The 20,980-nt window shown below is 40.1% G+C and overlaps 1 protein-coding gene across 38 annotated transcripts in view; it reads left to right on the top strand.

The window, feature by feature from the left end:
- The window catches only part of PLCB4 (phospholipase C beta 4), a 437,093-nt gene that overhangs the window by 132,124 nt on the left and 283,989 nt on the right, over positions 1 to 20,980 (top strand). For 22 of the 38 annotated variants that reach the window (XM_077951242.1, XM_077951243.1, XM_077951241.1 and 19 more), the window contains one exon: positions 13,111 to 13,173. The gene's annotated coding sequence lies outside the window, so the exon portion shown is untranslated. Of the gene's footprint in view, positions 1 to 13,110; positions 13,174 to 16,593; positions 16,639 to 17,919; positions 18,037 to 20,980 lie in introns of all 38 variants that reach the window. The other 16 variants (XM_077951236.1, XM_077951221.1, XM_077951208.1 and 13 more) reach the window with 2 other exon arrangements.

The raw sequence follows: 20,980 nt of genomic DNA, 5'->3' as shown, positions 1-20,980 counted from the left end.
CTGTCGTTAGAGGAAAATTGAGTCTCACAGTTGCGTGGCTCTGAACAGCAAACCCATAAGGCTTTCTTATTTTAATAATTCCACTTCTAATCACCACAGGGAAATAAGAAAGCAAAGAGAAGAAGAAAAAATTAAAAGGATTCAAAATAGGTAAAATATTAGCCATTGAGCCCAGTTTATATAGTTCCTGAGACTTAGTTATTATTTCTTAAAAGATACTAAAAGTCTTGTTTTTCATAGAGATTACTTTCATTTATCATTGGAACTACAGTTCAAAGCAGATTCAAGTTGGTACCACTTGTGAAATTTTCCAGTCACCATCCAAGCTCTAAGATTTTTTTTTTTTTTTTTCTGAGACCGAGTCTTGCTCTGTCACCCAAGCTGGAGTGCAGTGGTGCAATCTTGGCTCACTGCAAACCTCCACCTCCTGAGTTCAAGTGATTCTCCTGTCTCAGCCTCTTGAGTAGCTAGGATTACAGGTGTGTGCCACCATGCCTGGCTTTTTTTTTTTTTTTTTTTGTATTTTTGGTGGAGACAGGGTTTTGCCATGTTGGTCAGGCTGGTCTTGAACTCCTGACCTCAGGTGATCCGCCCGCCTCAGCCTCCCAAAGTGCTGGAATTATAGGCATGAGCCACAGCGCGCAGCCGCTCCAAGACTTTCGTTATGAAACAGTGATGTAAGAAATGTCTAAGAAGTAAAGCTATATGTCATATTAAAAAGACTGCCATTGGATGGGATTGGGGAATGTATATTAGGCTTAAAGAACTTTTGCCGCCCAATAATGAAAGCCACAGCTACGTGTGATCATTGAACATTTGAAATGTGGGTAATTTGAATTGAGATGTGTTGTAGCAAACTACACGTTGGATTCCAAAGACTTAGAATGGAAAAAAAGAATTTAAAATAACTCAATAATTTTTATATCGATTACATGTACATTGATTATATTTTAAAATTCTGTGTATACTGAGTTAAATAAAATACAGATAGTCCTTGACTTATGATGGTTCTACTTATAATTTTTTCTCTTAACAATAGTGCAGGCCGGGCGCGGTGGCTCAAGCCTGTAATCCCAGCACTTTGGGAGGCCGAGACGGGCGGATCACGAGGTCAGGAGATCGAGACCGTCCTGGATAACACGGTGAAACCCCGTCTCTATTAAAAATTAGAAAAAAACTAGCCGGGCGAGGTGGCGGGCGCCTGTAGTCCCAGCTACTCGGGAGGCTGAGGCAGGAGAATGGCGGGAACCCGGGAGGCGGAGCTTGCAGTGAGCCGAGATCGCGCCACTGCACTCCAGCCTGGGCGACAGAGTGAGACTCCGTCTCAAAAAAAAAAAAAAAAAAAAAAAAAACACAATAGTGCAAAAGTGGTAATGCATCCTTTAGAAATCATACTTCAAATTTTTGTATTTTCCCAGGCTAGCATATGTAATGAGATTCTCTTGCAATGCTAGGCAGTGGCAGTGAGCCACAGCTCCCAGTCAGCTGTGTGACTGCGAGGGGAAAAAACCATGAGATATTCAACGCTTAGCTACAAAATAGGCTTTGTGTTAGATGATTTTGCTCCACTGTAGGCTAATGTAAGCGTTCGGAGAGCATTTAAGGTAGGCTGGGCCAAACTATGGTGTTTGGCATGTTAGGTGTGTTAAATGTATTTTTGACTTACCATATTTTCAACTTAGGATGGGTTTTTCAGGATGTAACCTTATTCTAAATCTAGGAGCATCTGTATATTATTAAAATTAAGTTCACCTTTTTAATTTTTAAATTTGAGGTAATTACAGAGTCATATGCAGTTGTAAAATATAATACAGAGAAATCTCATATATCCTTTACCCAGTTTTCCTCACTGGTAATATTTTACAAAACAGCAGTACAATGGCAGAACCATGCAGTTGACATTGATGTAATCCACTGACCTTATTAAGATTTTACCAGTTTTACATGCACTCATTTGTGTGTGTGTGTGTTTAGTTCTATGCATGTGTGTGTTTAGTTCTATGCAATTTAATCACCTTTGTAAATTCATTATGACACAACCACAGTCAGGAATGGAATTCCATCCCAAGGATCTCTGTGCCACAGCCATCCCACTTCCTCCTCTCCTCTCTAACCCCTGGGAATCATTGATCTGTTCTTTATCTATATAATTTTGTCATTTCGAGAGTGTTATAGAAATGGAATCACATAGTATGTAACTTTTGAAATGAGGTTTTGTCACTCAGCAAAATTCTCTTGAGGTTCATTCAAGTTGTGTTATCAATAGTTATTTCCGTTCTATTGTTGAGTAGTATTTCATGTTTCTTTTAACCTTTGTAATGATGACACTAGAAAATTGAAAATTACATACGTAATTTGCATTTCTGGCTTTCGTTGTGTTTCTATTGGACAGCATTGGTTTAAGAGAATGTTTGCTAGAAGTAATTAAAAAGCATATTTCTGTTAAGATTTTCATGGAACTTTAGGTATTCCTGTGTTAAATGGTGTATTTTGTTCTGCTAACTTTAAATTTGGAAATGAGAAAGGGAGCAGTGGCTTTAAAAAAAAATCATTTCAAGAGAGTAAAATTATCTCAGTGTCCCTCCCACATCCCTCCTCCTGCCTTTTTATTTTTTTTTCGGTCAGTTTTTCAGTAAGAAACCCTTTGTATTTCTACCAACAAAAGAAACTTTTCATCAGGTTAGGCAGCAGAGGAGTATCTTGCAACCACTCCCATGGCATTCAGCACACTGGTTTGAGACTAATTAAATGGCTCATATTTATCTGATATTTTCCCCCTTGGGAGCTCCAGAAACTTTTCTCTTTTTCAACTTAAGCTTCAAAAAGAAACCAGCTCAGTTAGCTTATGATGGAGGGAAGAAACAGGACACAGGGACACTTCAGAGCAGATTAGAGCGGAGGTAAAGGAGAATACCATTTTCAATTAAAATTGCCTGGGGAAATTAGGTAGGCAGAGAATAATTACCTGGGTTGGCACACATCCAAGTTTCTGAAACTAAGACCCTGCTTGGATGTTCTGAGGGATCATTGACAACCACAAGTAGCCAAGGACCTTGAAGTTTATGTCTCATCTCAAATGTATTAGAGAGTTCTGGGTACAATGTATGGCTATTTTAAGTCAAATTATATAGCATGAGATGTTCTAACAAAACCCTATAAAAACCAATACCCTTGGGAGGCTGAAGCGGGTGGATCACAAGGTCAGGAGTTCGAGACCAGCCTGGCCATTATGGTGAAACCCCATCTTTACTAAAAATACAAAAATTAGCCTGGCAGTGGTGGCAGGTGCCTGTAGTCCCAGCTACTTGGGAGGCTGAGGCAGGAGAATCGCTTGAACCTGGGAAGGGGAGGTTACAGTGAGCCAAGATCGTACCACTGCACTCCAGCCTAAGAGAAAAAGTGAGACTCCATCTTAAAAAAACAAAACAAAACAAAACCCCAAAAACCAATACTCAAAACAAGCGATACCACAAAGCATCAGATTAAAGGAGATTTCTGTGACAAAATATACATTTCTGTGATCTCAGCTATGCGACCAACAGGACACTGGGGCTGAGATTGAACTGTAGGAGAACATGAAGAGGACTGATTAAAGTACAGTTTTAGTCTCCTACCTCCTTAGGCAACAGGCCCGAGTACATTAACAGTCCTGGGATAGCGTCTTGCAAGTACCAAGAAACATCACTGAGTAAATGTCCTAACACAAGGACTTGTCCAACCTAGTCACGCAAATGAGCCATTGAAAGCAAATCTGCTTTGAATGCAAATGTCAAGATTTAATATTGTATTCCCCACCCCACCTCTACCTCCAGTGACCTATTACTATTATACAACTGCTAAGCACGGTTTCTCAGGGTCTGTCCTACCTGTGGCTGGCGGCGTGTGGTGCCATACTGCCATTGCTATGGGGGGATAGAATCAATGGAAAAGGTTTCAGGTTATTGAACTATAGATTTTTTCTTTCTCATTACCTAGAGGAGGGCCCACCACCTTCTCCACAATAGGAAAGGGATCCAGTCATGTTTCTTACTTGCTTCTAATGTTAGGTTTTGCTGTGTTTTCATTGTTTCATAATCTCTCAATTTCAAAATGGTGCATAGTGGAAGAGGATTTAGAAGGAAGAAAAGAGAGAAAAAGGAATCAATTATATATTTTCTCTTTCCTCTTTCAAAGTAAAACACGGGGGTAGAGGAATACTTGTATTATTTTCTTTTTTAAAGAGATTTTCATAGACTTGCTGAACAAGGCAGCTGCTGGTCTACAGGGTATTTTAATCCAAATTACAGAAATGTACCCCTTTGCAGGGCTGCAGGCCACACTCACCTCTTGGCCATGGACATGAGTTGTATCTGTCTGAGTGCAATGCATGTGTGCTTGGCCACTGTCTTCTGCTGTATCATAGATGCAGAAATAGCCGCTATTTTATACTGTGGAAGCACAGATGGATGTGCAGACAGTTGCCTTAAGAGGACGGGTCCCAGGGCCAGTGTGTCAGGGGTGAATTCCTGCTCCTTTGCTTACCTGTCATATGACTCTGGATGAGTGAGATGACTACTCTGTGCCTCAGTCTGCTCATCTATAACCATTTCTATTTCATAGAGTTTGACGAGATATAATGAGTTAGTATACATAAAACTCTGAGAGTGGTACCTGGACATAGTAATTTCTCATTGATTGGTAGTTATTACTGTTTGCTTCTGACAGTTTTGCTCTCTAATCAAACATGGTTTTGAAGGGAGATTTCTTAAGGATTCTCATTTTTTAAAGTCTTATCTAATAAGCCATGTACTAGTGGATATGTTAAGCAGGATTTTAATTATATTTAAACTTTTACTCTTTTTTTGAGACAGGGTCTTGCTCTGTTGCCTAGGCTGGAATGCAGTGGTATGATCTCAGCTCACTGCAGCCTTGACTTCCCCGGTTCAAGTAATCTTCCCACCTCAGCCTCCTAAGTAGCTGGGACTACAGGCATGTGCCACCATTTCTGGCTAATTTTCTGTATTTTGTGTAGAGATGGAGTCTCACTGTGTTGACCAGGCTGGTCTCTAACTCCTGGAGTTAAGCAGTCCTCCCACTTTGGCATTCCAAAGTGTTGGGATTACAGGTGTGAGCCACCACACTTGGCCTGCTTTTACTCTAAATATTAGTGTGGTTATGTATATGCTGCCTCTGTGTAACTTCCCAATAACCAAGTCAGTTGAATGAAAGAGCAGTTTAAATCGGTTGACACCATGTACAAAATATAACCTAATTTAATTACAACATTTTGGCCCATGTTATTAATTGGATACTCTGTTCTAAAAAAAACAAAACAAAACAAACAAAACCCAAATTTTTGGTCCTTCTAGGTACTGAGTATGTGTTTGCTGCTTCTTTTAAAGAGTGTCACTTTTCTAGACATCTAGTTTCATAAGGTTTAGTTTAAGGTAAAGAAGAGAAACATCTCTCATAGATGTAGAACTTGGTAGAGTACAGATATTCTTTGCGTTAGATATGGAAGCCCAAGAACATTTGGGACCATTGTTAAAAATGTACTGACTGGTTTTATTTAGCCTCTCTACTGGTCAGTTAACTTTTCTTGTGACATAGCTGCAGATTCAAGCCTGAGTTACATAGATGACAAATGCATGCTAAGTTAGGTGTAACAGGCAGAATTCTAAAGTGTCCGTCCAAGACTACTGCCCCTTGGTTTACACTTCCTGTTCGATCCCTAGGAATGTCACTATGATGGGATGTCACTCCTGTGATTAGGTTATGTTGCATGGCACAGTTTACTTTAAGAATAAAAGTTTGTCCTCGGTGGACCCTAAAAGGGGTTGGATTCAAGAGAGAAATGGATTCAGAGAGAAAGATTCCATCGGGGAGATTCTCAATGACTGGATTTGAAGATGTTGGGGGCCATGTGACAAGGAGTGTGGATGGCATCTAGGAGCTCAGAGTGGCCCCCACAGCCTGAGTGAACTTGTAAGCAGATTATTTCTCTGAGCCTCCAGAAAGGATGAAGCCTAACCAACACCTTGATTTTAGCCTTGTAAGATGCTGAACAGAAAACCCAGCAACTATGTCTGGACTCCTGACCGACAGAGCTATGAGCTAATGAATGTGTGTTGCTTCAAGTCACTACATTTGTGGCAATTTGTTATGCAGCTGTAGAAAACTAAGACATGAAGGAAACTAGGCAAAAGAATGTAGGCTAGAGATTGCAAAGCCATTCCCATTATTTAGAGAAAAATAACACCTATAAAAAACTTGTAATGAACCCCTCTAAAAAGCCCTGTTTTGCGTTGCAGAGCCAGTTACCCACAGTAAATGACAGACAGAGGAGCTGTAAGTTTTCTGGGCAGAGTTTACATGCTTTCTCAAACTGGCAGTTTTAGACACAGGGAGGGGCAAATGAATGGGTAAAATAGCCCTTTTTCTTGGTGTTTACTGCATGATGGCAAAGAAAAAATACAGAATAGGAAGTTGGAATCCCCTCCCTTCCATGCTTATACATGTTGCTGATGAGGGCTTTCATTTAGGGATCACTCACTTGGGTGGGTGAGAGGAGAACATAGGTGACGGAGTTGGCTGGGTGGAAGGGCTCTGGAGGGTGGGGGCTGTGGGGACCTGAAAACCCAAGCTTTCTCTGAGGGGACAGATGCCTCTCAGCTGTGGCTGAGTTGTCTGCAGCATTCTGTTGCCAAATCATCCAAATTTCTAAGAGAAGCTAGCAGTCCGGATATTTATGTGTAATCTCTCATTTTTAATATGAATAAGCAGCTAAAACTTTAAAAGATCACCATGGATTCATATAAATATACATGTGGCCAGATCAGGCCCATGGACAGCCTCTCTGTGAATGCAGCCTAGAGAATTAGTATTTGGGGGCAGTTCCAGAGACTGAGAGAATTGGAGGGTGTGAGTGCCATGAGTTCTAGGAGTTTTGTCTGTTTTTTTCACTGCCATATACTCAAACTGAGAACAGCATCTAGCACACAGTAGGTGCTCAATAAATATTGTAGCGTGAACCTCAGGAAACATAAACATATTAATACCTTACATGAATATATAAAATATGATTGCATTGGCAAAACTTGTTTCTAAGATTTGGTTACTTTTAATGTCTAGGCATGGTATGATTTGGGCTAACACAGTGTCCTTTTGGCCCCCTCGCTTTCTTTTCTTAACCTGTGATTCATTTGGGGGCTTTTATGGAAGTCATTAGCTATGGCAGAACAAAGGCATTGATCCCTTTTGTGTTGCTTGGGTGCCTTGCTCCTCTCATCTCATCTCACTCTGACCCTGACTTCTGAGATGAGTCCTAACACCACCTGCATTTTACAGACAGGAGCTGGTTTCGGAAAGGTGAAGACAGTTGCTTGAAACTGCACAGCTGGTAAATGCTAGTGCTCAGCTCTTCTGACTGCCAGGTCTTTGCCCTTCACCTCTGTGCTTGATACTCAGCATGCACTGGAACCAGTCATGTCAGCATCACCTGAGAGCCTGAGCTTCCCACATGCTGAATCTCAGGCCCTCCCTCAGAACTACAGTCAAACAATGTGCATTTTAACCAGATATATTGGTGATTTGTATGTTAAAGTTTGAGAAGCATTGTCCTACCCCACTGGATTCTAAACTTGGGTTATTGCTGAATCACTTTTATGGATTTGGCCAAACCTGTGTTTTACCTGAACTTATGACTCATCTTTTCCACTTAAATATATTTGCTTAAAAAGAAAATACAACTGTGATAAATAATGATGGTAATGTGGTAACATTACTATTATAAGTAACTGTAAATAATTATAGTTATGTACCCAATAGAAGTTATGTACCCATTCAATAGAAGAATGATTCCATTTTCTATAAATAGAAGGTAAGTGATAATGTCCATGCACTCTACATTACCTCTCCATGTACCATTGTAAAATATCTGTATTTTAAGATGGTACATGGAAACTGTACCATTAATAATAAAGTGTAATAAACCGTGAAATATCTCTTCATGGACCATTAGTGGGAGTGTGTTCCACTTTGGGAAATAATGCTGTGGTCGATTGTAAAAATGTCCACAAGGTGTTTCCCACTGTACGTTCATGCCTTTGCAATGCGCAGTGCCCCATCAAGAGGTGGGACTATTTCTCTGTGTTTTGAATGTGGGCTTGACCACGTGACTAGTTTTGCCAAATGATATGTTAGCCAATGCGATCCATCGGAGGCTTGGAAAGTACTTGTACTTTGGGGCCTGCCTTCTTGCTTCTCTTGCAAACTTGTGAACACCAAAATAAGTGGCTATTGGTTTAAGCTACAGAAGTTTGAAGTCTTTGTTATATTGCACAAACTCACTGACACAACTGCTTTCTAACATTCTGTTTGCTTGCAAAACAATAATTTCCGTGTTCAGTATTAAGTCAGAATAAAATGATCTGTTTTGGTTCAACCTTGCCCAATTATTCTTCACTTTAAAACAAAATCTAAATATTGAATGTCTTGGGGGAGGACATTACGTGCTAGTCTTTTTGTGTTCAGTACCTATATAGATTCACTAAAACAGGCATGGCAATGTCACCTTCAAATATTTGTAGTTTTTTTCCTCCTCTGAGAAATAAAAGCTTCACCCTTGGCTAAAGTTCCCCATTGCTTTGAAATAAGACTTTGTAAAACACTGTGGCATGATTAGTGGTGGTTTACAGTAAAATGTTGGTGTTTTCTTATGGCTTGAAGGCAGTTCCATACATATGCTTTTCTTTTATCAGGATAAAATAAAATTGGGTATTTTCCATCACAAGGAATCCCCTGAAGAATCACAATAAGAATTTTTAATATATATAAATGTTACCACTTACTGTGTTTTCTTGAAGAATGTGCATAAGTGTTTTCTCATTTTTGGAAAAAGCTGACTGATATTCACTGGCAAACTCACTGAAGTATAACCCTTTTTTTAAAGACTGCTTTCATGAAGTATAATTTACATACCATAGAATGCACTCACTTAAAATGTACAATTCAATGGTTTTTAGTGTTAATATATTTGAAGCATTGTGCAACTATCAACACAATCTAACCTTTGAATTTTCATTACCCCAAAAAGAAATCCCATCGTGCTCCTTTAGTCGTAGAGAGCCACTAGTCTGCTTTCTGTTTCTGTGGATTTGCCTGTGCTGGACATTTCATATACATGGGAACATACCGTATGTGGCCTTCACGCTTGGCTTCTCTCCCTTAGCATAATTTTTTTTTTTTTTTTTTTTTTTTAGACAAAGTCTCACTCTATCACCCAGGCTGGAGGGCAGTGGTGCGATCTTGGCTCTCTACAAACTCTTGTCTCCCAGGTTCAAGTGGTTCTCTTGCCTCAGTCTCCTGAGTAGCTGGGATCGCAGGCGTGCGCCACCACACCCGGCTAATTTTTGTATTTTTAGTAGAGATGGGATTTCACTATGTTGGCTAGGCTGGTCTTGAACTCCTGACCTTAGATGATCTGCCCACCTTGGCTTCCCAAAGTGCTGGGATTATAGGCATGAGCCACCATGCCCAGCCAGCGTAATGTTTTTTTGAAGTTAATTCACATTGTCATGTGTATCTGTGTTGCATTTTTGAATTGCTAGATAATATTCTATTACGTGAACATACTACACATTTTGTTGATATGTTTTATCAGTTGATGAACATTGGGATTGTTTACAATTGGGCTATTATGAATAATGCTGCTAATATGAAATTTTACATGTAATTTTTATATGGATATATGTTTTCATTTTTTCTTGGGTTCATATCTGGAAGTGGAATTGCTGGGTAATACAGTTACTTCGTTTTTAACCATTTGAGCAACTGCTAGACTGTTTTCCAAAGCAGCTGCATCATTTTACATTTCCACCAGCAGTGTACGAAGGTTCTGATTTCTCTAAATTCTTGTCAACACTTGTTAGGTCTTTTGATTATAGCTTTTCTAGTGGCTGTGAAGCAGTGTCTCATTGTGGCTTTGATTTATATTTCTCTAATGGTTGAGCATCTTTTCATGTATTTGTATATCTTTTTTGGGAAATGTCTATTCAGGTCATTTGCCCATTTTAAAATTGGGTTATTTGTCTTTTTCCTGTCCAGTTCTAAGAGTTCTTACATCCTGGATAAAAATTCTTTATCAGATTTCCTGTTCTGTGCGTTCTCTTTTCACTTTTTTGGCGGTGTACTTTGAAGCACAAAAGTTTTTAAAGAGGTTCGACTTACCTTCTTTTTTCTTTTGTTCTTCATGCTTTTGGTGTCATACCTGAGAAACCATTGTTCTAGCCACAAAAATGGTGTCACCCAAGATCATAAAGATTTCCTCCTATGTTAGATTTACTTTTAAGAATTTTATAGTTTTATTTCTGTGATTCACTTGGAGCTAATTTTTGTCCATGTTGTGAGGTAGGAGCCTATCTTCATTCCTTTGCATGTGAGTATTCAGTTGTCCTGGCACCATGTGTTGAATAGACTGTCTTTCCCCATTGAATGCTCTTGATACCTTTGTTGAATGAAACAGCTTTTGTTTGCGTTCACACTGATACAACTCTGGGATTTGCGATTTTGTTTACCTATTATGGGAAAACAGCTTTCTTCTTTGAAAGACCAAAACATGTGGGGAGACGTATATAAACACCCCAGACACACACACACACAGCCTCTATCTGTCTCTAACACACACACACTCATGCACACCGTCCCTTCTTTACCAAAGCCCCATGTAATACCTTCATGACCCAGAATAATAGTATTTGAAAGGAAAAGTTGACATGCTGGAGCCTTCATTCACGTGTTACTACAACTCCAAGTCAGTGGCAATAGTTTGGCTGTGATATGCCAGTAGCTAAATAGTTCATGACAAATTGCTTACACTGCTTAACTTCTTTGTAGTTAAGTATTTCAACACTGGCTTTCCCAAATGTTGCAATATCCTATATATGCCCAGAATTAGAAAGGTTTATGGAACAATGAAGCAGTTTATGTTAGATGGTCACTAGGGAATTAAAGAAGAGAAGGGAAAACATGTGTCCAGTCTCTAAGTCTTTGATTATGAAATGACTTGGGCAGCAAGTGGTTTCTCAAAACGAGGAGCATGGTGTGGCAGGATCATTAATCTAGGAGCTTTTTGGGAACTCGGCCTGTTTCATAGCCTCAGGAGACATAAAAGAGTCGTGTAGTTTAATATTCCAGCTCTAGGTAGGCCACCTAATTATTCAGCATTCAACAAAGATTTATTGAGCATCTACTCTGTGCTAGGCATTATGCTAGGTATTGGGGAAATACCTAATGGTTTTCAATAACACATAATCCCTGTCTTCATGGGAGTCCTATCTTCATATTAAAACATAATTACGAATACAAATGTAATATTGAAAATCTAGTAAATGCCATGGAAGAAGTGGCACTGTAGGGGCTAAACATGGGTGAGGGTGCCTGTGTTTGAATGCCAGCTTTGTGTGATTCTTGAATATTCAACTTCTTCATTCCCTTTTCTATAAAATAAGAGTAATCCCAGTACATACATTTTTGAGTTTTTATGTGGATTATAAATCCCAGCCTGCATCATAGTAAATTGTCACTAAATTAGTAAAGTCAGGGTACATGATGCTGTGTATTCCCTAATTCTGTATATTTGAAGTGGGATGTTGCTTTCTGTAGAGACTTTGGAGTGAATTGGCTTTTATTCCATTTTAATTATAAAAATAATTTGCTTCATGGTAAAATATTACATAATAGTTAAGTGTTAGGTTAAAATCAAAGACCCTACCCTTTAAAAATTTCCTTTTGGTACTAGTCCCCTAGAGGGAACTAGAGGTAGCCACACTCAATGTTTCTTGTTTTCCCTCCAGATGCGTTATTTGTGTATAACGATATATGTCTGTGTATTTACATATAGATTAGTGAGGTTTGTCTTAACACATGGGGTCATAGTATCCATATTACTACCCTACCTCAGATTTTTTAAATTAATAAAATTACCTGAGAATTTGTTTCCATGTCTGTTCATATAGGTACAGATTTCCTCTCTTGTTTTGCATGGTGTAGTCTTGTATTATATGAATGTACCAACCTACCTGAGACCTCATTAAAGGACTCTGCTGTAGTCATCTCTATACATAGATTTGACCTTCACAAATTTCAATTCAAACTTTACAGACACAGTTTTCCCAGGTGTCATCAGTTGCTTCTGCCTTCTTACCACATGGAAATGGGCTTCCCCTTACTTTTGTGTACTTATTATTATTATTATTATTTTGAGATAGAGTTTTACTCTGTTGTCCAGGCTGGAGTGCAGTGGCACGATCTTTGCTCACTGCAACCTCTGCCTCCTGGATTCAAGTGATTCTCTTGCCTCACTCCCGAGTAGCTAGGATTACAGGCATGCACCACCACTCTTGGCTAATTTTTGTATTTTTTGTAGATATGGGGCTTTACCACGTTGACGAGGCTGGTCTTGAACTCCACTCCCAAGGCAAGTGATCTGCTTGCCTCGGCCTCTCAAAGTGTTGGGATTATAGGCATGAGCCACTGCACCTGGCCACTTTTGTGTACTTCTGACAGCACCTGGAACTTTCCCTCCCACTCCACCTTGAAAAGATCCTGAAATCTAGATTTCAGCCAAATCAGAAATCCAGTGTCAAATTCAGAATCAACATAAACAACTTAATAACAAAGACAATACAGAAACATCCATAAAAAAAGACTCTCTTTGCAGATAGATGTAATTCTGCTATAAAAAGAGTTTTTTCCAATTACAGTTCATCTAAGGACATTATACTGCTAATCAGGAAAAGATAATTATATTTACTCTGAGAAGGTTTTAGATAGCCTTGTTGTTCTATTGCTGCTTAATTATTTTAATAGATTAAGATGCTGAGTAGGATATTAGCAGCATTGTAGAGACAGTGTATAAACTCTGTTGGCTGGGTGTAGCAGTAATAATTCTGATATGATGACTGTGTGTCTGTGTCATTTGTTTGCAACTTACGCCATTTTTTTTGTTTTGTTTTACTGACGTTTTTAAATTTACATATAGATTCTGATTTTGAAGTGCAAAGGATTGTTTTTCTCCATGAAAACTCTGAAAGTCCTTTACATTGATTTGTCTCGTCTGTGTCTGTTTCACAGAGGACACTGCTGCTGTGAGTTTGACGAAGTGGACATCACCTGCAGTCGGTCCAGAGCCGCCCGGTGAGTACTTTATAGCCTGTGTGGAGAGTCTTTGGTTGTAGGGTATCCCTTGATCAAATTGCTGTTTATTGATTTATTTATTTTTTGAGACAGAATTATTGCTCTGTCACCCAGGCTGAAGTGCAGTGGTGCAATCTTGGCTCACTGCAACCTCTGCCTCCTGGGTTCTAGAACTTTCAGTCTGTAAGATGAATCCCTTCATTCTGGCTGATGCTGCTTCTGAAATGCCTCTCAAAACTGGTTCACAGACATCTTCCTTGATGTGGCAGAGCATTAAGCAGGATCTCCCAGCACTTTCAAGGTTCAAGTTTATTAATTTCACTACTAACCGTGGGCACTTTACCCTTTGCTAGATTTTCTACTTACTCTCTGCTATAGTGTTGCCTGCATTTAGTAAACATCACATGTTTTTGAAGTGATCATTGTCTATAATTCTTTCTGGGGAGAAATGTATGTGACTTGTTTTCAGTCCTGTGCAGATTTTGCTTAAGAAGATTCCAACTGATGTGAAAGATCACAACTGTGCACATTATCAGCAAAAATCCTCCATTTTGGGGGAACTACCAGGGGATGATGTAAATAAATTCTTCCAGTGCTCCCCTATTGGTTCATTTTACAAACCTTTAAAGAAACGTGAAAAGGGGAACTGGAAATATCTTTATATGGCTGATTTGTTTCATTTATAAACTGTAACTTGCCAATACTTGTATTCCAGAGCCAGAATTCTAGTGAATATGAGACATTGTTCTTTTATAATCCCTTGATCAAATTGTTGTTTATTTATGTATTTACTTTTTTTCAGATGGAATTCTCACTCTGTCACCCAGGCTGGAGTGCAGTGGCATAATCTCGGCTCACTGCAACCTCTGCCACCTGGGTTCAAGCAATTCTCCTGCCTCCACCTCCTGAGTAGCTTTACAGGCACATACCACCATGCCTGGCTAATTTTTGTATTTTTAGTAGAGATGGAGTGTCACCCTGTTGGTCAGGCTGGTCTCGAACTCCTGACCTCGTGATCTGCCCGCCTCGGCCTCCCAAAGTGCTGGGATAACAAGCATGAACTGCCCCTGGCTCAAATTTCTATTTTTTAATTGCTGTTATAAGCAAAGCATTTGGACTATGTATCATTTCTTACCTTCAGGAACAAGAGGTCATTTTATAGGAATGGCATGAACCAGCAACTTTACTGTTCCTCTCAATAGGTCCTCCTGGAGGATCTGTTCCTCTGGGCTATTGGCATTTAATGGCAGAGTTTTTTCCTCCAGTGTGTTGCATATCATGTGAGATACTTCATTATCTTTTGGCAGTGACTGTGGCTGATTTTCTTCCGGCCTTTCCATGAGGGGAAGGAAGAATCGCACAACCCGACACTTCTCTAAGTGATCAGTGTTTAATGATGACAAGAGATATCCAGAAAGTAGATTTATTATTGAATGTTCCTATCTATTTTTAGTCAAGTGCACTATCTTTTACTACTCCCCAAGGGTGACTCATAAACCATGTCTTAGTAGGCAAAGAAGAGTTGGGGACTAGGAAGGACTGAATAATTCTCTAGGGACTTTAAATCAGTGTGGACACATCATCTGCTTTTCACTCCTTCGTCACATTAATCTGGACTATCCACTTTCTCTGTGTAAGAGTTGTATTATCCTTAAATAGGTCATTTTTCATCAGCTGTATTTATAAATGGTTCCTGTGACGAATTACATGCTTAGTGAATATAAACACTTGATTCAAGAGTCCAAAAAAAAAGAACCCCAACAGAGCTCAGAAGTTTTGTTAAACATTTTAAGTTCAAAGAAGAAATTCCTCTACATTAAGGAGTATAAATGCTATACATTTAATTTTACAAAGGCTTGGCTGGGCGCTGTGGCTCACGCCTGCAATCCCAGCATTTTGGGAGGTCAGGCGGGCGGATCACGAGGTCAGGAGATCGAGACCATCCTGGCTAACATGGTGAAACCCCGTCTCTACTAAAAATACAAAATATTAGCTGGGCGTGGTGGCGGGCGCCTGTAGGCCCAGCTACTTGGGAGGCTGAGGCAGGAGAATGGCGTGAACCTGGGAGGCAGAGCTTTCAGTGAGCTGAGATCCTGCCACTGCACTCCAGCCTGGGCAACAGAGCAAGACTCTGTCTCAAAAAGAAAAAAACAAAAAAAAAAAATTACAAAGGCTTTGGATGGCTCCAGATCCTGGGCTGAAGCACAGTACCTGGGCAGTATACTCTCGTTCTCACCCAGTAGGACCTGATTAGACTTGGAGCCCCAGACATCACCTGGTTGTTGATTGCTTATGTTAGTCCTGCCTTCCTTCCAGAGAATCCTTCCATATGTCCCTCATCCTCTTCTAAAAACAAAACCATTTGGCCTCTACTCTAGCATCATTCACTTGCTACATATCTTGAATTGTGAGTTGTTTTTTAAAACACTGAACTAAAATCTGATTCTTCTATAATATCTTCCCATACTCAAAATTGGAAACATCTAGACTCTGGAACCTGAGCATTTCTGGCTTTGTCTTGAAATGCCTGCTTTACTTCCCCATACTTCCAACAGTGAGCAGCTCTGACTCTATGTTAGTTCTAAATGTATTTTTTAAGCCCATTTATATGCAGAGTAGGCATTCAGAATATGTTCATATTCCTATAAAGGCAAAGGTATATTTTGGATCTTGCTTATATGTCACATTCAGTTTAGCTTTTTTTTTTTTTTTTTAAAGTGTTGGTCAATAAACTCCTACAATAGAAAGTATTTATTTAGAGAACAAAATGACTGTTTTTGGATGAATTATCCCCATCCTTGCGTTAAGTGACCTTTGCATTGGGAGCTTTAGATTGGCTCTTGCTGAAGAGGAATGCCTTAGTTTAGTCCAATCAAAAACTGCTTTCAAGTTTCAGGAAAAGAAAGTAAACAACCCTTGATAACTTCTCCCCTATGGTATTTTAGTTTGGAAGATACTCTCTTCTTCTGAAAAACCTACCTAACGTTGGGGGTGCTTTCTTCCTTTTAAATTGTTTTTATTAAATATTCATTATAGACTGGGTGTAGTGGCTCATGCCACCCAGCATTTTGGGAGGCCAAGGGGTGCGGATCACCTGAAGTCAGGAGTTCAAGGCCAGCCTGGCCAACATGATGAAATCCCATCTCTACTAAAAGTACAAAAAAATTTAGCTGGGCATGGTGGCGTATGCCTGTAACCCCAGCTATTTGAGAGGCTGAGACAGGAGAATCGCCTGAACCCAGGAGGTGGAGGTTTGCAGTGAGCCGAGACTGTGCCACTGTAGCCCATCCTGGGTGACAGACGAGACTACATCTCAAAAAATATCTATATTAATTATATGCAGAATTTATAACGTTAGTGTTAGGCATGCAGCTCACCAAACTTAATGTTGTCTTTTCTTTCATTTTGCCTCTACATTAGAGCCTTACTCATCGTCCTGTCTTCTCTTACACCTTGGAGACATAGGTATGTTGTGCCAGCTATTAGTGTATTTTTTCTTGATCTAAGATCTATGGCCTAAGGTTGCTGCAATGCTCTATAGGAATAAGGATACTTCTTATTACCCTGTAAATACTGCAGTTATTTCAAACTCTTGGGTGTTACAGAAGCTCTTACCCATGGTACAACAATAGCAAGCACAAAAACCTGTTGTTTCTTTCACATTTTCTTAGAGCACATTCAGGCATGCCAAGAGTCGTGAGATGAGCTCTCCAGAAGCAGAATGAGAAGAGGATTTCTGCACAAGTGGTTTATCAAGGCAGGGTTCCCAGGAGAAACCAGTGAGTGGAGGAAGGGAAAGGAAAGGGAAGAAGCCAAGCAGGGGGATGATTTAATCTATGTGCCTGCCCCAGCCTGATCCTGGGCCAGAGTTGGGGGAGTGCAGTGGGCAGCTCTGGAACATAATTGCTCCCTAGAGTCTATTCCACTTCAAGGCAGTAGAGCTGGGTTTTTCCACTCCTGCATCAGTCACTGTCTGTGGGCAGTTAAGAGAGGGCTATAAACTTCCAAGCACCTCTGCTCTCTTCATCTGCAGGTGAAGCAGCTTCGGTGGTTGAAGAGGGTTTTTCTTAAGAAATCCTGGTACCATCCCTTAGCGGCAAAGCACACAAAAGTTGGGAAAGGGCACACAAGACCATTAAAGGAACCCAGTGTTATCTGGGCAGGACACTAGAGTGTCTGCTTTACCAATCCACGTTCCATCTTCCTCCCTTCCTTACTCCTGTGGGCACAGTTTTAATCTTTAGCCCATTTCCTGGTGTAGGTTAAGCACTTTCAGTGGCTACATAGATTCTTTTTCCTCCTCTGAAAATGGAGTGAGCTACTGCTTCAAAGAGCTAAGTCCTAAAGTAATTGCAGTGTTGGGAGACACCTAGGTAACTTTCAGTGAGTAGAATTTCTACATATATTAGAGTTTTAGAAATAGAAAACCTGACATTTCAAAGCTTTCCTTAGTAAAATCATGGATAATGATTTCAGTGCTCTGAAAGAAGAGGTGAGGATGCCATGTGATTGTATGATTGGAGATTAGTCTTACTAGAAACATTTCCAAGCACACATGTTAACTTTATTATTCTTCATTCTCATCTCTTTTAGCCATCCTTTATTTTATTTCCTAATAGTTCACCTTTGCCTTTGAAAGTATTTTCTTTTCATAAGCCTTTAAGGGAAATATATAGTGTTTCTTGGGCACCTTCTATTTTTTTATTTATTTTATTTTATTTTATTTTATTTTATTTTATTTAACAGGGTCTGGTTCTGTTGCCTAGGCTGGAGTACAGTGGCTTGACATAGCTCATTGCAGCCTGGAACTCCTGGGCTCAAGTGATCCTCCTTCCTCAGCCTCCTAAGAAGCTGGGACTACAAGTATGCACCACCATACCTGGCTAATTTGTAAAAATTTTTTTGTAGAGATGGAGTCTGGCTATGTTGATGAGGCTGGTTTGGAATTCCTGGCCTCAAGTGATCCTTCCAACTTAGCCTTCCAAAGTGCCGGTGTGACAGGCATGAGCTACTGTGCCCAGCCCTCTTGGGTGCCTTCAATTCAGTATAGCACAAAATTTCATGATTGTTCATCTGATGTCCTAGACCAGCCAGCACTGTCCAATAGAAATATTATGTGAACAACATAGGACATTTTGAATTTTCTTGTAGCTTCATTAAAACAGCAAAAAGAAAGAGGTTACAGCAACCTAAACTGGAGGCTGGAATGTCCAGAATCACAGGTGAAATTAATTTTAGTTACATATTTAACTTAGCATATCCAAATAATTATTTCAACATTTAATCAATGTAAATATTATGGAGGTTTTACCTTTTATTGTCTACTGAATATTTTGTACTTAAAACAGAGCTCAAGACTAGCCATACTTCAGTGCTCAAAAGCAACATTTGACTCGTGGTACCATATTGGCCAGTGCAACTTTAGAATATTATAGAGAAACTCTGGTAAAAGGCTTTATTCTCTTTGAATACGACTCTTAGTCAATGCTCCTGAATCTCCCAGCTTGGTAACACTACTCAATAAGGAAGCGAGGCAGCACTGTGGTCCAGAGAGAGTGAGATGAACTGTCCTTGAGGTGCTATTGCTACTTCCATTTTTGGATTTAGTGCCCTGTTGTACATGAATTAGGATCAAAACGTTTAGGTTTGGCAGCCCAGATGTCACTGATAACCTTCAAAGGTTACTTTTAGAAGATAGTGGGCCTTGAATGGAGAGTAGAAAGTAGAAAAATTTTAAAGAGGAAAGGGAAGGGTATTTCAATGGGGAAAAAATCTGTATATGTATGTAGTGTGTTTTGGGGGAGGATTCTAGAAAAGTTTGGGTATAATACTTTTATGCAAACTCATGGGGCAGGAGTGTTACATATACAACGAGAAATGTATAGTTGGTGGTCAAACTGATACCAGGCTCAAAGAGTCGAATTTTGCAGTATATGAAATGAGATATCACCATGATATAGTATGTATGTTAGGACCTATTCTGGTTATTTATTGTTGTGTAAGAAGTCACTTAAAGATATAGTGGCTGCAAACAACAGCAGTCACCTTTTTACTTCTCACTTTTTCTGTGGTCAGGAGTTATGGAAGGGCCCAGCTGTGCATTTCTGGCTTGGGTTCTCTCATGCAGTTGCAGTCAGGTGGCAGCTGATGCTAGAAGAGCAGGCAGCTGGTATGGCTCAGCATTTATTCCTCTTCACCCAGTCTCATGTGGTCCTTTCTGTACAGTCTCTCTTCATGGGCAGCTTTATCCTCATAGCATGGCAGCTTGAGGGCAGGGGGACAGCCTGCCTGGGCTTCAGTGTGATTATTCTGTCCGACCAGGTGGAAGCGGCATTGCTTTATGACTTGGCCTTGGAAGTTATGCATGGTCACCTCCATCACGTTACAGTAGTCCTCTCTTATCTGTAGGGGTTACATTCCAAGACCCACAGTAGATGCTTGAAAGTGTGTTTAGTACCGAAGTCTATATATGTTATGTTTTTTTCTATCTGATAATCAAGATAACTACTAGTGGCCAATGAGTGGGTAGCTAGAGTGTACAGCTTGGATAAGCTAGACAAAAGGATGCTTCTGGATGGGAGAAATTGCATCATATTCCTCAGAATGGTACACAATTTAAAGCTTATGAATTATCTCGGGAATTTTCCATTTTGTATTTTTGGACTGTGGTTGACCTTGGGTACCTGAAACCATGCAAAGCAAAATAGCACCTGCCCAGTTTCAAAGGGAGGAGACTTATGAGTTCAACTCTCAGAGACAGGAGTGTTGAAGTCACAATGTGCGAAGATAGTGATGCAGCTATTTTTGGGCAATATCATCTGCCTCAGGGACCCTCTCCATTGCCACTCCTGTATGTGTCTTGCTCTCTTGAGCTGTGCTCTGTATGAACACAGCTTTCATTCCCGGGCAGTCTTCTGTACAGTGGCTCTGTCTTCTTTCCTTACCCAGTAAGCTGAACTCGGCAGCCCTTAACAAAATGTAAAGTCTTCTGCTTAGGCACTGAATGGCCAACCCTGGCCCTCCGTTTTTCATTATCTTCCCTTCTTTATTGTTAGAGGCCTTCCAAAGCAGTGGGCAAACACCAACCCCAGCTGTTCTCCTCTCATTTTTTAATTTGTGGAGGAATTGAGAGAGAGGAGAGAGAAAGAGCAAAAACAAAAAGGAGGACGAATTTTCTAACCCCTTACCAGTCTTACTGAAAAGACTTGTCTTACCTCTTCCACCTAAGGATGTCATCTCCAGAAGACAGAATTCTTCAGTTTGGCCAACTGCCAGGTTTTTCTTACCATCTTTCCATTTCTAGGGTGATTCTTTCGCTCTGTCTCTTGCTCTCCCTGGCCAACTGGGTTTCTCCTCCCAAGGTGATTAGAAGGAAAGAAGAAAAGCATGGGGCCAACACCAAGACCTTTGAGAGAGAACTTTCCTAACAGTTGCTAAGCTCAACATTCTGCCAAATACTGTTCCCCCTGTTTTCTAGGAAAATCCCTCTCCTTTGCCAGAATCTCGTCTTTACCTCAACATGGGCTCTGAAACTAGGTGCATAGTGAGCACTGAGTTGCTTTCTTTTCCCTCCATTCTTTTGTGAAGTCATGGCTTTCAAATGGAAAAGATTGAAATGCCAGCTGTGTGAGAGTTTAGGTGAAGCATGCTGAGTTCTGCAACTTATTTCCTATGAAATGGATTCAAAAGAGCTGATGGATGGATAGTCTGATGAATGACGGGCTAGATATTCAAAAAAGCTAGTAGCATAAGGTGTTCATTGTAGAATCTAGCTGGTAAGTATATGGGTATACTACCCTTATATATC

This window comes from Macaca mulatta, chromosome 10, assembly GCF_049350105.2.
Source record: "Macaca mulatta isolate MMU2019108-1 chromosome 10, T2T-MMU8v2.0, whole genome shotgun sequence".
In the NCBI taxonomy this organism is placed as follows: Eukaryota; Metazoa; Chordata; class Mammalia; order Primates; family Cercopithecidae; genus Macaca; species Macaca mulatta.
This window is presented reverse-complemented; position numbering and strand designations above follow the sequence as displayed.